The sequence below is a fragment of the Heterodontus francisci genome, chromosome 24 (genome assembly GCF_036365525.1).
Source record: "Heterodontus francisci isolate sHetFra1 chromosome 24, sHetFra1.hap1, whole genome shotgun sequence".
Lineage (NCBI taxonomy): Eukaryota > Metazoa > Chordata > Chondrichthyes > Heterodontiformes > Heterodontidae > Heterodontus > Heterodontus francisci.
Genome location: NC_090394.1, coordinates 62,109,994 through 62,126,695, shown reverse-complemented (window position 1 = coordinate 62,126,695; position 16,702 = coordinate 62,109,994). Strand labels below are relative to the sequence as shown.

General features: G+C 41.3%; 1 protein-coding gene across 2 annotated transcripts in view; it reads left to right on the top strand.

The window, feature by feature from the left end:
- The first annotated feature begins 324 nt into the window (after positions 1-324).
- ciita (class II, major histocompatibility complex, transactivator) overlaps positions 325-16,702 on the top strand; it is a 111,870-nt gene continuing 95,492 nt past the window's right edge. For both annotated transcript variants that reach the window (XM_068056383.1, XM_068056382.1), the window contains exon 1: positions 325-409. The gene's annotated coding sequence lies outside the window, so the exon portion shown is untranslated. The remainder of the gene's footprint in view (positions 410-16,702) is intronic.

Here is a 16,702-nt window from a genome sequence, read left to right as displayed (position 1 = left end):
GCACGTGTGTACAATAGGGTTTTATTTTTTTTACTGGTGTGAGATATTTGCGGGAAACTAAATATAACCCGAATGTCTATTGAATAAAAACCAATTGAGTGCATTTCGTGAATTGGCGACCAACTTGGACAATTTGGGGATTTCCTTCAACGGCTATGGGAGGCATTTGTGGAGGTAGGGGAATTCTTTGCGAATAAAGGCGACATAAGTATTTCTGGTCCAATAAAAATAGAATAATAGTTGAGGAGGCGTGACTTAAGGAACGTTAGCTGTTGCCAGAATTACCTAACCGACTGGCCAAAGCCACACACAACCAGGAACAACACGCTGAAGCCAACAGGCACTGTAGTCCGGAGCATGAACCCTGAGCACTAACTCAGTGCAGCCGAGCGGTTAGCACAGAAAGAAGGTAAATTTCTATTTTTGGAGTGACTATATGCCATTAGATTTTTAAAATACGTAGTGATTTCACTTGAGACCTTATAAAAATTCGACGGCAGTATAAGGAAGATGGTCAGTTCCAAATTAAAACTGTTGGCAACTGAATCTGCAAAGTGTACTTCTGACTTAAATCAGCGTGCTGCAAGAAGTTTTGAAATGTATAACATAAGCAAATGGGCCAATTAACAGCAATAGCATGGAAAAACGCAGGGGGTTAGCGGCGTTATCTAAGGAGACACTTCTCTCAGCAATAGTAACTTTCACAGATAGGGTGACGGACAGCATCCAGTTTATTGTGTAAAAGAAATTGGGATCGTGCATTAATTAAACTGTTTCCTAATATGTCCGAGTTGTCGAGACCGGGTGATCTAAACGATTTGTAATGATGGGCTAGTTCCTACTTGGGGATGTAATAGACATGGAAATAAAGATCGACCCCACTCCCCCAGTTAGTTGCCCCTGGAATACTGGTCCGTTCTCCCCTGTAAGTGAAACCGGCTCCAGCATCTTTTACTAGCCGGCTTTCTTCACCTTCCTGTAATTCACACACCTTCAATTACCGCATGCACCGAAAGTGAAAATATTCGTTTGCGCCGGCTATTCCAGAAGATGTAATTTGGCTTTAGTCGACCCCACAAACGTGCTGTTGTGTTCCTCCCGATGCATTCAAGTTTCAATTTATTTCAAATGTTCCATTGTTTCCTATTCTGTTAACTTTTACTAGCTTTTATTTTTAGAAAAATCATATTACGTGACATTTGAGACCTAGATTTTTGTACCAGAAATGATGAAAGTTCTTTGTATCAGTTTACATAGCAATGGATCTTTTCCAATGAGCTCTGCAGTTTAGACAACGATTAGTTGAGATCATTTAATTCTATTGATTTATCGAGTTAGAAAGCAGGATTGCCATTATTAGTATTCCATGTGTAGTTCAGACTGATTCAGAATTTATAGGATTTTAAAACAGGACTAAGAACTTGTTCATTCACAAGACCTCGGAACTTGTTTGTTGTTTGTGGTTCATGTTCAAAGCCGGTCACAAGTAGCAAGCGATAGCAGTTTAAAGAGCTCTAACAAAATAGGTAACATTTCACTTTAAAGGGACCAATGTTCTGAAGTGAGAAGGAGCAAGACAATGCATGGATTTAAACAATGATTAGACACCCCTAATGTATTAAATATTGTTTGAAAATACAATGTAAAGCAATCTACTGAACAATTAATGGTTTACAGGCTGATGGACAAACATAAGCCATCGTAAACCACTGAATTCAAATAAACTCAACATAAATCTCCTTAAACATAATTCCACCATGAAGTATGTGAAGCCCTTTCTGAAAATAATCGTAAACCTGTTTAAACCATTCCAACCCACCATAAAGCGTATTAAAATCAGAGTGTAACTTCAAAGAAAGTAAGTCAAAGTCAAAAACAATAATAAACAATAATAAAAAAAAACTCTGAAGATGGTGAGCAGCCTTTCAGTGATTGACGAGTAGCAGAACTGATTTTCAGATGAGGTGCAATGAAATGAACACCAATTTCTTTTAGCAGCGTGGGAACCAGGACTGAATCCCATTGACCTCATTTTCTTCATTGAACGGTGGGGAAAGATGTATAACTGATTATCTGAGGAAGTTTAGCGGTTAGATGCAATGCTTGCGTTTTATTAGAAATGTTAATAGGATGAGTACGGAAACACCGTTATGTCTCCTTGCTTTTCTCAGTACTGAATGTAAATATACATTTACAAGGTTATTCCCCATGACTCCTTCATCTTGGACAATGTATCTCCTTTCTATAACTCATTTTTCCATCGAGGAAAGGTGCTGGGCACGTAGCAAACAATCCATTTAAGTAGGGTGACTTCTCTTGGTACACCTTTGCTGATGGCTGTGAATGTAAATACATATTTACAGGGTTCTTCCCCATGACTCTTTCATCTTGGATGATGTATCTCGTCTCTTTAACTCAGACAGGTGTAGTTTCCTACAGATCAAACATTTAGTGTGTTTCCAGTTTCACACCATCCCAGACCAACACAATGATATGGAACTGTCCAGGGAATACACAATGACATTTTAATAATTTGAACATTTTATAATGGGGAAGGGGATGGAGTGTCAATAGAGGTGAGAAGAGCAGGGATCAGAGTGTTTTTTTTAACCTTGGTTCAGCTGTCTTATTTGGCTCTCTTTACCAAAGTTTAAAGGTCATTAATTTGCCACAAGCTTTAAAGGGTTTAGAAACAAACTTGTTGGAGCCTTTACCATACAATTTCCATTTTTGACATAATATAAATTGTGGACCAAACAAAGTAAAGAATCACTAATACAAAAGCAAAATAGTGCGGCAGCTAGAAATCTGAAACAAAAACAGAAAATGCTGGAAATATTTAACAGGTCAGGCAGCATCTGTGGAGAGAGAAGCAGAGTTAACGTTTCAGGTCGATGAAGAATCAGGTTTTTTTGGCTACTGTTCCTATTGTTTATAGGCTCGTGTGGAGCAAAGACCTTTACAGACCTATTGGGCTAAACGGCCGGTTGTTCTGCTGTAAAATTTTGTTTTATGTTTATTTGAAAGGTAAAGGTAAAAGTGATGGGCTCAACTGGATTCAATTTATGAACTATCACCTCTAGTCTATGTTGCATCCTTAGTAACAATGATTTTTGTCACAGTGCAACTTTTAGTTAAATCGGAAAAGGAAATTTATGCCAGTTTTTATCAAATGCCCAATTTTTTAATAAATCTATTCTCTCTGCTCCTTCTTTTTGGCTTCCCTTACTCTATTAACCATTCCTAGTTGAAAGGATTAGTAAAACACTTTCTCCTCCAGCTCTGTAACCATTCAATGGGAATTACACAAGAGAGGACTGAGTTGTCTGATTTTTGCCTCCTATTTTTGTAGGAAACAGCTCTGCCCACCAATTAATATAAAGTGCTTATACAGGATCAAGAATGAGGATTTAGGAGAATTAATCCTGAGCCACATATTGCATATTTCCTGGTAACTAGTTTAGACTAGCAATAGCAGAAAACTGGAAGCAATGATTGCGCCTTCCTCTTGGCCAGGAGTATAATTACACACTATATACCTGTTTCTTACTTTCAGGGGAGAAGTGTACGCTCACATTTCAGCTTCTGAAAATGGTGGTATGCGGCTCTCACCTCAGTGCCATTTCCCTGAGTGTCATCGGCACTAATAGACCAGCCACTCTCACCTCAGTGTACACTTTGTTGCTGCTGCTAATGGGCAGGATGCCTGACTTGCATATTGTAGATGGGAACTTTCATGAGAATAAGAATTCCTACTTACAGGGACAGGGATTTCTTCTGCTACCAGCAGCGCTGAGTGAATAGTATTCAAGTGAGAGTTTTGTGCCCATCCATTAACGACAGCAGAAAGATGGGAATGCCCCTGAGGGAGAAGGTAGAGTGAAAGAGTTGAAGAAAAATGGATGTCACTGAAGCTGAGGAGAAAATAGGGAGAGAAAGCTGAGAGTGTTGCTTTAGGAGGAAGAAAGAAGGTGGATGCAGCATTTCGGAGTGGAGGAGCAGGCAAGTATCAGCACTAAGTGAGATGTAGTGTAAATATTAAGTGCCAATATTAATTGGGGTGTGGGGGAGTGGTGTAGGAGTGAAGAGTGCCAGCACTTACTGTCGAGGGCTTAGAGGGAGCTAAGAGTTCCAACTTGAATTGGAGAGGAACAGTAGTGCCAGCTTGAAAGGGTGATGAAAGAGGAATACCCGCTTGAACTGGGTTGGAGGAGAGAAAAGTGCCTGTTTTAATTGAGGAGGAAAAGAGAGAAGAGTGCTAGTATGATGTGGAAGGTTTGGATGAGGAGAGAGTGTTGCTTTGAGCTGCTACAGTCCTATGCTCTGGAATTCCCTCTCCACCTCTCTTTCCTCCTTAAGACGCTCCTTAAAACCCACCTCTTTGACCAAGCTTTTGGCCATCTGCCCTAATATCTCCTTATGTGGCTCAATGTCATATTTTGTTTTTCTATCGCCTGTGAAGAGCCTTGGGACATTTTATTATATTAAAGGCGCTATATAAATGAGTTGCTGTACGATCTGGAGAATTAAATAGGGTATAGTGCCTCTTATGAACTTGGACAGGGAATGAGGCTGAATGTCTGTGATGTAACTTTTGGGGAAGTGATATTTTGACTGGTCAGTTTAAAATCCACATTTTTGTTTCCTGTTTTGGTCAGATTAAAAATGTATTAATCATCAAGAATTAAGATTAACCTGAAAGAATCTTTTACATTACAAAGTTTTCCAGGACAGAATGCCCCTGGATTGCAAATGGACCACCAATTTGGTGCCTTTGACATTTGGATTTTCCTCATGATGCTTTAATTTACCTTTCCCCCCCCCCCCCCCCCCCCCCACCAAATGCACAAAATGTTGGGTATGCTACAGTTGTCATAAAGTACATATAACTTGTTTCACATGCCAGAGGCTTATCATCAGGGTCATTCTTGCATTCCCTGGTTTTCAGGTCCTGACAGGAATGTTTGTGCCTGCTGGTTTTCCCGATTGGTATATATGGTTCTAAAGTCTTGGCAGGAACAAAGAACACTGATTGTTCCTTTTTGCACCCGTGCACGGAAGCCACATAGGCCATCCAAAGGGTGGTGCTGAACATAAAATTCGGTCCTGCAGGCTCAAGTGACCTTGGATTCAGTCACTTCCTTGCATGTCAGTTTTCTCTCTGGCTTTTAAACAGCAAAGTATTTGTTGTATTTTGCAGTATGCTCACATCTACTGTTGCAGCTGACAAATGTAATACCAATTCTAATGTATCAAATATTCCTAGATTCCCAGATCATGAGTTATACAATATACCTGCCCCTAAAATTGTCTCAGTACCATTGTTCTTGAATACCTATTGGTGTGTGGCTTCGGGAGACTTATGTACACAAATACAGAGAAAAATATAAATATAAATTCAAAAAAGAAAGAGACTGAGAAAAAGTAATTGTGGAATATTGCACTATAAAATCTAAAAGATATACGCAAGTAAAAAAATTACATAAAATTGGGCTTTGTAAATTTTAAAAATCTACTGTGATACATCATTACATCATATTTCATGGAAATAAAAACATTTCCTCTTTTTTTTGACAAATTAGCAACTTTTTTTTTTCAAAATAGAGAACCTTTGGTTTGATGCATATGGTTACTGTCTGTGATAAAGAAAATCACCCTGAACTAACCATGAAAACAGGAGATGAACACAATAAAACAAAATCAATTTAGACTTCCATATCCTGCTTAAATTTCCAAAAGTGGAAGAATCCAGTTCCAATCCTCCTTTTGATGTCTATCCAACAATCTGACAATCCACCAAGATATGTAAACCTTTCCAACTGTTCAACTGCACCTGCCCACCCCCAACTGTAACATTACATCTTCCTTATGCTTCCTAGATGTCTCAGCCTTTTCCTTTTAGTATTAACCTGTTATCTAAATATTCTGCTCATCAAGTATACCTTATCAGCCAGTCTCTGCAAATCCATTTTAGATGGTGTTATAAGGTCAATGCCATCAGCAAGCCTAAAATCTTGTCACATAAGGACAAGATCCAATATCATCTTTTAAGGCAAGATTCATTGCTGTTTCCAGTTCTCGACTAAGTAAATCAGAGTACAGTGTGCATTCTTGTCTCACCCTGCTGTTCAGCTAAACCATTCTGCCAATTTCCCATCCACTCTAACAGCACTCAAGGACTTAGAAAACATCTAATATATCAGTTGGACAAATTTCTCAGGAATACCATACCATCAATTCCTCTCCATTTGTACAGGGCAGTTTCTCCAGAACTGATTCATTCACCATGCCGTGTACATTGTATAGATCTTCAAAATATTCTTTCCACCATTTGTTCCTCACCTGCTCATCTCAATTACCTGACTATTTCCGTCTTTTACTGTACCTATTTTAATTTTGTAAGATTCACTTAGTTCTTTCACCTGCCATTACAGCATTTGTGTTTTATTTCTTTTGGTGTAATTTTCTTCTTCTTTGCGTTGGTCATTTATCCAATTTTTCTTGCCCCTCTTGGTATCTAGCTTTACTCCTCTGGTTAATCTGTTGTATCCAGTCCTCATTTTAGGATCTGCTTTTATGCTCTCCCTAAGATTTCTTCATTTTTCACTTAACTCAAGGACTTCTTCCATTCCATTGTGTGTGTAACCAATGGATATTAAGCATAGCCAATTTCTGCCATTGCTAAACATAAAACGGAAAATGAATTCCTTGATTTAGATTAAAAACACTTTTTAAGAATTTAACACATGGTTAAACCTGCCTGTCTTCCATTGTGTTCAAAGCATGGGAATTTGCTTTCTTAGTGGAACAGCATTCTCTCATACCAAAATTTGGCTTATAAAGCACATTGCTTATTATTGAGTAATATAGAAACTAACTAAGCAACTCAGCAATAACACTTCTCATTATGAAATTTGATTATAATAAATGGAACTCTATATATCTCTCTCTAAACTTTAAGTGCAGAGCTTGGTGAGAGTTGGGTAAATCTGCTAAACAGATTGCCACTCTGTTTAGCAAGCCAATGGGAATATTCTAAGGTTGGGAATTCAATGCAGAGGGGAAAGGAAGTGCTAAGTAATTTAAACCAACAGTAAGTAAATATATAAATAACCAGAGTAATTAATTAAATCTAAGGGGATAAAATTATAATCAGCTAAGAGGGTATTTACATTAAAGGGATCTGTATTACATTAAATAAAAATCTGATAATGCATAAGTAATAAATAGGAGTAAGAAGACATGAAATTTAAAAATATATGTATGAAAGTATATATGTCTATATTTATATATGTCTGTGTGTTTGTGTGTATATATATTATATAAAGACACACATAAGCTAAGTAGATTTTTAAGCAAAATTATATGACAGCTGAGACCTGTTGGCTTGCAATTCCTGTGCCATGTGGGAACTCTAGAATGCTTCATGTGTCCTGGGTATGCATGTGCGCAAAAAGTACCTCCAGTTGCTCAAACAGAAACTCAGGGTTAAGTCCAATATTATGGACTACCCTAAGTGCATTTGCTGAAGGCATTCCTGCAATTGTTTTATGAACATGTCAGCTTTTACCCTCTCCCGTTGTGGAGCAGGCAAGCTTACATATCTCAGGAAGATGATTTTGCTTCCTGTCATGACTTCAAAGAGAGTGTACCCTATAGTTTTGGAGGTCATCCCTTTTATAGTCATGAGAATTAGTGGTCGGATGTTGTCCCAATTTTATCCTACCTTTGTAACAACCATGGCCATTGTGTTTTTTAGGGTCTAGTTCATGCGTTTCACCATCCTGACTGCTCGTGGGTTGTAGGGAATGCAGAATATTTGCTTAATGCGCTGCAACAGCATGCTTTCCTTCATTATTTGGCCAGTAAAATGTGTAACCAGATTCAACTCTCTAAGATTGGGTAATCTCCACCAAATGAATACGAACATACGAATTAAGAGCAGGAGTAGGCCATTCAGCCCCTTTGAGCTTGCTCCACCATTTATTAAGATCATGGCTGATCTGATTGTGGCCTCAACTCCACTTTTCTGTCTACATCTGATACTCTTCGACTCCTGTGTTAGTGAAGAATTGACCTACCTCTGCCTTAAAATAAATTCAATAACTCTCCTCCACTGCTCTCTAGGAAAGAGAGTTCCAAAGATTCACAAACCTGAGAGAAAAATTTCTCCTCATCTCCACCTTAATTGGGTGACCCTTTTATTTTTAAACTGTGTCCCCTAGTTCTAGTCTCTCCCACAAGGGGAAACATCCTTTCAGCATCCAACCTGTCAAGTCCCCTCAGGATCTTATGTGTATCAGTATCACCTCTCATCCTTCTTAACTCCAATGGATACAGATCCAACCTGTTCAACCTTTCTTCATAACATAAACCTTCCCCCACAACACAGGTATCAGTTGAATGAACCTTCTCTGAACTGCCTCTAATGCATTTATGTCCTTTCTTAAATAAGGAGTCCAAAACTGTACACTGTACTCCAGATGTGGTTTCACCAATACCCTATACAACTTAAGTAAAACATCCTTATTTTTATATTCCATTCCAATTGCAATAAATAACAACATTCCATTTGCCTTCCTAATCACTCGCTGTAACTGCATACCAAGCTTTTGTGATTTCGGTGCTTGATAAGTACCATGGCATTTTGAGTAGATTTTGCTTCAGGAAATGCCTTCACCCATTAAGAAACACGATCTACAATATCCAGGGCATACTCATTTCTTCTCAGTGTTTTCAGGAGAGGGCCAATAAAATCAATGAAATTAAATTAATCTGTATACTTTTCCAGGGACTCTTTGCCCCGGCGGTGTGCTTTGAACTTGGTGGCCTTCTGACACGGAAGCGCTGCCGCTGAGCTCCTGCGATATTTCAGGCGGGGCTGATTTAAATGGAGGGGGTAGAGTGGCCACCGCCAATGACGTAGAGGAGGCAGCCACTCGCCACCAGCAATGGTGTCCAGCACCACTGTGCAGGCACCGGTGCCATTTTTAAAGGGCTTCAAGCTCTTAGCAATAATGTAAATTTTTAAAGGTAAATTACTTTTCATTTGCTTATAAAAAAAAATAATTAGAAGATGGAGGCCCTTTCCCAACCACCCCTCCCCCTACCCACAACGGTTTTTAATTGCTCTATATTCAGAAAACCTATTTTATTCCCAACCCGAACCTCCCACCCCCCACCAACCTCTCTCATTTGCCCTTCAACCCCTTCCCACCATCCCCACAATTAATAAAAAGTATTTTCCCCGCTCCCCCCCTGCCCTGATAATGTCATTGCTCCCCCTCCCTACTACTGTCTTGCCTCGGAACGCCAAATGGAGGTGCGCCTGGCGCCCGGAAAATCAGCGTGGGACGGCTGCCGGGACCAGGTGAGTTAATTTACATTTCGTTTTAATTAATTTAAACATGTAAATGAAGGCCCGCCACCAAGAGACGGGGTGGCTGCACCGAGGCATCGCTGCCGCCGGTAAAATGCAGTGGGGCCTCCTCAGCGTCAGGGGCCGTGGCGGGCCACTCCCGCAAGTTTTCCACGGGTCCCCCGCCACAAACTCCAATGTCGAGGGGCTGGTAAAATCTGACCCGGAATGTTTTTATCCTTGGGGCTGGATTATGCTGGGCACAGACCAAGCATTTACCTATCATTCCCTTGATGGACTTTTCCTTGCTGTAAGAACTGTTGGTGGAGGTTTGTCCCTTTCTGGTGACCATTGGATGCATGTGTCCACTGGATTACCTCATTGTGCAGATTTGCCTTGTCTGCACAATCACTCTGTTATGGTAGCACAGAAATCCTCCCAGACTCCCCATGCTTAAGATCATAGATAGGTGTATGCCATTTGGCCCCTCGTGCCTGCTCCCCATTCAATAAGATCATGGACGATCGATTGTGATCTCAACTCCAGTTTCCTGCCAGCCCCTCTAAACCCTAGACTCCCTTGCCAATCAAAAATCTGTCTAACTTAGCCTTGAATATATTTAATGACTGAGGCTCCACTCCTCTCTGGGGGAAGAGAATTCCAAAGTTTAATGAATGATCCTCTGAGAGAAGAAATTCCTCCTCCTCCTCCATCTTAAATGGGTGACCCTTAATTTTTAAACTCTGCCCCCCCAGTTCTAGATTCCTCCATGAGGGGAAACATCCTTTCAGCATCTACCCTATCCAGTCCCCTCAGAATCTTATCTGTTTCAATAAGATCACCTCTCATTCTTCTAAACCCCACTGAGTATAGGCCCAACCCGCTCAACGTTTCCTCATGAAACAAACCCCTCAGCCCAGAAACTGGCCTAGTGAACCTTCTCTGAGCTGCTTCCAATGTAAGTTTATCCTTCCTTAAGTAAGTAGACCAAAACTGTACACAGTACCGTAGGTGCAGTCTCATCAATGATCTATACAGCTGTAGCAAGACTTCCCCATTTTTATACTCCATCCCCCTTACAATAAAGGCCAACATTCCATTTGCCTTTCTAAATACTTGCTGTACCTGCATGCTAACTTTTTGTGATTCATGTATAAGGGCACCCAGATCCCTCTGGCCTGCAGCATTCTGCAGTCTCTCTCCGTTTAAATATTATGTTTTTTCTATTCTTCCCACCAAACTGGACAAGCTCACATTTTTGCACATTATACTCCATCTGCCAAATTTTTGCCTACCCAATTAACCTATCTATATTCCTTTGCAGACTTTTTGTGGCCTCAACTTGCTTTGCTACCTATTTCTATATTGTCAGCAGATTTGGCTACGATACACTCAGTCCCTTTATCCAAGTCATTAATATATAGTTGAGGCACCAGCACTGATCCCTATGGCACTCCACTAGTTACACTTTGCCAGTCTGAAAATAACCAATTTATCCTGACTGTTTCTGTTAGTTAGCCAGTCCTCTATCCATGCTGATATATTACCTCCAACACCATGAGCTCTTATCTTGTGTATTAACCGTTTGTGTGGCACCTTATCGAATGCCTTTTGGAAATCCAAATACACATCTACAGGTTCCCCTATCTCCACAAGAAATGCTGGAAACACTCAGCAGGTCTGGCAGCATCTGTGGAGAGAGAAGCAGAGTTGACGTTTCGGGTCAGTGACCCTTCTTCGGAACTGAGTGTTTCCAGCATTTCTTGTTTTTATTTCAGATTTCCAGCATCCGCAGTATTTTGCTTTTATTCCCCTATATCCACCCTGCTCGTTATATCCTCAAAGAATTCTAATAAATTTGTCAACCATGAGCTCCCTTTTGACTCTGCCTGATTTGCATCATGGTTTTCTAGATGTCCTGCTGCTGCTTCCTGAATAATGCATTCTAGCATTTTCCCAATGACAGATGTTAGGCTAACTGTCCTGTAGTTTCCTGCTTTCTGTCCTTCTACTTTCTTGAATAGAGGCGTCACAGTTGCAGTTTTCCCATCTGCTGTGACCTTTCCAAAATTTAGGGATTTAAGGAATATTATGACCAATACATCCACCATCTCTGCAGCTTCCAGTCCTTCCCCATTTTCTGTGATATTGGAGCACCAAGGATCCTGTCCCCTCAGTGCTTTCTTAAGTTCCCTTATCCACCCATCCTTAACCTGTGGTGCCTCCAGATCAATTGGTTGCCTGGAGAGTTAAGGCAGCTATAGGGATCTTAGTAGGGAACAGTGATTCTCACCTCTCATCTGATTCAGTGAACGCTCACGTGCACCCGTCAATCCTAGCATTCACTGTGGTCCATGAGGCATTTTTGGAATGAGATTTTATTTTTACTAACCCCACTGGGTCCTTTGTCCTGGTGTTGATGGATCCTATCTACCATGGTACCTGTGACAGGGGCTAGCTCGTCCAACTTTCTGTCTTTGTCTATCCTGGATCTTAAATCCTCTTTCTTGGCTTTCATTTCTGCCATTTTGTGAGTCTTTATTACCATTAGTTTGTAGGTTTACCATAGAGCCCTGTAGTACATACTCACTCTACTTGTGTTTAGTCACCTGTTCCTGCAATGTCCTAACTTTCTTCTGGGCCCCTGTAGTTTTCTTCTTTGACTGGTGTAGCTCTTGGCGCAGCCAGGCTAGTTCTTGTATTTGGAAGAGTATTACTGCTGCCTTGCAGTCGTTCTCCCTCGCACGCTTTTTCTTTAACCAGTTGTTGCTTGCGCTTCTCCAGTTCGCTCAAGTATTACATTCCTTAGCAACTGCAACATAAAACCCTACTTTATTCTGAACATACTTTTAATTTTCTCTACCAGTGTACATGCTGGATCCTCCATTTCTGTGAATTTCCAACCCCCCTCTTTCTCCCCGCCCAACAATCTCAACTGGACCATACTGCGCACTAACAGTATAGAGGGTGGTCACCATACTTGGTCTCTACCAACACTCCGCTTGGAGTGGCCCACCAGTATCCCAGATTATATTCCCATCTATAATGCCCCTGCAGTTGATACGAATGACAACTTAATTGTTGCATGGGAGGTTAAGTCACTCACCCAGGGAAATGTAAGCTTGTGACTACTGCACAAAAGCTGGAGTCTGGACATTGAGGTTCGGTACAAAGATTAAGTTTATTAAAGACAACATTAAGTAACTTTATTAAAGGTAACAGTATTAGTATGATAACAGTAAGTTATTCTACAACTTGACTACCCTGGATTGTGAGCTGATCAGACCCTGAGTTCCAGTGGCAAGGTGGCTAATCTGAATATCTAGAGAGCTCTAAAAACCACAGACAACTATCCCCATAATTAACCCCCATTGGCTGGGTTCTATTTGCATACACTCTGGCCTTGCCTCGAACAGTATCCTGTTTTTCCCCATCTGTTATATGCAAGTGTCTGCTTCTTGCAACTACAAATTTAGCTTGTTCCCAAATACAACCTACCATGCTCACCTGGTATGTCACAAGGACATTGTAAATTGCCATAAACAGGCAGGGCCTGATGGGAAAATGATCAATTTGAAATGGTCAAAGGAAGGGTAGGGCCAATTCGGTACCAGAAAGGAGATCATGTTAAGGCAGAGGGCATGGCTGAGGTACTAAATGAGTACTTTGCATCTGTCTTCACTAAAGAAGAGCATGCTGTCAACATCACAGTAAATGAGACGGTACTAAAGAAATAGGATATATAAATATATAAGGGCGAGGTACTAAAAATGTTGGCAGTGTTCAAAGTGGAAAAGTCACCCGTAATGTCTCCCAGAATGCTTAGGTAAGTCAGGGTGGGAATTGTGGAGGCTCTGACCATAATCTTCCAATCCTCCTTAGATATGGGAATAGTATCAGAGGACTGGAGGATTGCAAATGTTACACCCCTTTTTCAAATAAGGGGAGAGGACAAACCTGGCAACTACGAGCCAGTCAGACTAACCTCACGGCAGGGCAACTTTTAGACACAGTAATCTGAGACAAAAGAAATAGGCACTTGGAAAATATGGGTTAATAAATGAGTCAGCATGGGCTTGTTAAAGGTAAATTGTGTTTGATAGTTCTAGATTGTCACCTCTCCCCCATTTTGTTTTGTTTTTCTTTGCTTTTTTTCTCTTATTTCCTTTCCTTTGCTTTCGGACAGCAGATATTCAGGCTCTTGCCATTCACACCTCCTCTAGATGTATCTTTTGTTTCTTTACTTGTCTTATTACCACTCCCTTTGGCGTTCCACCAGGAAATCTTTTGTCAATTTAATCTCTCCTGCCCTCCACTCTATCACAGGCCTTCCCTTTTTATTATTCTTCACACCCTCCCCCTTTCACATGCTCAAAATTTCTAACTTTTCCCAGTTCTGATGAAAGGTCACAGACCTGAAACGTTAACTCCGTTCCTCTCTCCACAGATGCTGTCGCTACCAGACTAGCTGAGTTTTCCCAGCATTTTCTGTTTTTATTTTGTGTTTGACTAACTTGATTGAGTTCTTTGATGAAATAATGGAGAAGGTAGTACAATTGATGTTGTGTATCTGGACCTTCAAAAGGTTAATTGATGAAGTACCACATATTAGTCCTGTTAGCAAAATTGAAGCCAATGAGATTGAAGAGGCAGTGGGTGCATGAGTGTGAAATTGACTAAGACAGAAAGCAGATTAGCAAGTTTGCAGACGACACTAAGATTGGTGGAGTAGCAGATAGTGAAGGGGACTGTCAGAGAATACAGCAGAATATAGATAGACTGGAGAGTTGGGCAGAGAAATGGCAGATGGAGTTCAATCAGGGCAAATGCGAGGTGATGCATTTTGGAAGATCCAATTCAAGAGTGAACTACACAGTAAATGGAAAAGTCCTGGGGAAAATTGATGTACAGAGAGATTTGGGTGTTCAGGTCCATTGTTCCCTGAAGGTGGCAACGCAGGTCAATAGAGTGGTCAAGAAGGCATACGGCATGCTTTCCTTCATCGGACGGGGTATTGAGTACAAAAGTTGGCAGGTCATGTTACAGTTGTATAGGACTTTGGTTCGGCCACATTTGGAATACTGCGTGCAGTTCTGGTCGCCACATTACCAAAAGGATGTGGATGCTTTGGAGAGGGTGCAGAGGAGGTTCACCAGGATGTTGCCTGGTATGGAGGGCGCTAGCTATGAGGAGAGGCTGAGTAGATTAGGATTATTTTCATTAGAAAGACGGAGGTTGAGGGGGGACCTGATTGAGGTGTACAAAATCATGAGGTATAGACAGGGTGGATAGCAAGAAGCTTTTTCCCAGAGTGGGGGTTTCAATTACAAGGGGTCACGAGTTCAAAATGAAAGGGGAAAAGTTTAGGGGGGATATGCATGGAAAGTTCTTTACGCAGAGGGTGGTGGGTGCATGGAACGCATTGCCAGCGGAGGTGGTAGACGCGGGCACGATAGCGTCTTTTAAGATGTATCTAGACAGATACATGAATGGGCAGGAAGTAAAGAGATACAGACCCTTAGATAATAGACGACAGGTTTAGATAGAGGATTTGGATCAGCGTAGGCTTGGAGGGCCGAAGGGCCTGTTCCTGTGCTGTAATTTTCTTTGTTCTTTGTTCTTCGTTCTTTGTTCAGACAGTGGTGATGAATGATTTTTCAGACTGGAAGAAAGTGTGCAGCGCTGATCCCCAGGGGTCAGTGTTGGAACTGCTGCTCTTTGACACTTATTAATGAGCTGGACTTGGATATACATGGCATAATTTCAAAGACTGCAGATTTCACAAAACTTGGAAATGTCTTAAATGGTGAGGAGGACAATAACAGAATTCAGGAGGAAGTCTGGTGCAATGGACATATGCATCACAGATGAAAGTTAATGCAAAGAAGTGTGAAGTGGCTCATTTTGGTAGGAAGAATGAGGAAAGACAATATTAACTAAATGGTATAATTTTAAAGCAGGTGCAGGAACAGAGAGACCTGGAAGTGTATGTACACACATCTATGAAGGCGGCAGGACCAGTTGAGAAGGCTGTTAAAAAGGCATTCGGGAGTATTGCCTTTATAAGTAGAGGCATAGAGTACAAGAGCAAGGCAGTATTCTAAACATTTATATAGCACTGGCTACACTCCAGTTGGAGTTTCCAATTCTGGGTACCATACTTTAGGAAGGATGTCAAGGCCTTAGAAAGGATGCAGAGGAGATGTACTAGAATGGTACCCAAGGATGAAATACTTCAATTACAAGGAGACACTAGAGAAATTGGGGCTGTTCTCCTTAGAGCAGAGAAAGTTAAGGGGAGATTTAATAGAGGTGTTCAAAATAAGAGGGTTTTAATAGTGAATTAGGAGAAACTGTTTACAGTGGCAGAAGTGTCAGTAACCAGAGGACACAGGAATATTGGCCTGGATTTTGCGGCCAACAGTGAAGAAATTACGCTAGCCATTCATTACATTTGCACATACCGACAGACTTTCTATGGGCTTTTGCACTGAAAATTGCAATGATTAGAAATCCAAAGCAGTACAGCGCCCACTCCAGGGGATCTGCGACCTGTGTGAACAGGGCAAGAAACTGTGTATCTCCTCCAAACAGAGTAAAGAATCCTTACGGAGACACGCAGGGAACCTACAGAAAGGGGTGGGTTTGGATTGGGTGGAAGTTAAAATGATAAAAATCTGAAACAGGAACCTAGCCCATTTTGAACCCACCCATTTCTAGTTTTAATGGAGAAGGGACAAGGGGCAGGCAACCAATTTACTCTCAGGAGACGGGTTTCATTGAAACATTTTAAGGAGGCTGCGTGCCTTCATTTAATAAGATTCTTAGTTTGGTCTGGTCTGGTTTTCCATGCCTCAGGAAGTAGACAAAAGGAGGCAAGAAGAGCTGGATCCATCAGCTAAGTGCCATTTATAGCACTGCTTGTGGGCCAGGAGGGGCAGGAGCATTTCCTCCAGGCCCAAAAAATGTATGCTGTAAACCTCCCTCTCCCCACTCCCACCATCACAATCTCCCCACCCTACCCCAACTACCACCATCACCCACCTAACCCACGCTCCCGATTCGTCACCCTTTTTTTTCCTGTGGGATCCCCCCCACCACCACCATTTCCCTGATCACCAACCTCCATCTTCAGCAACCATTAAACCTACTTGCCCATGCACTTCAGTCTTTTCTGGCATGTTCCTTGCCCAACAGTCAGCCAGGATGTGAAGGCATTGGAGAGGGTGCAGAAGAGATTCAAGGGAATGATTCCAGGGCTGAGGAATTTCAGTTATGAAGATAGATTGGAGAAGTTAGGACTGGTTTCCTTGGAGAAGAGAAGGCTGAGAGGTGATTTGATAG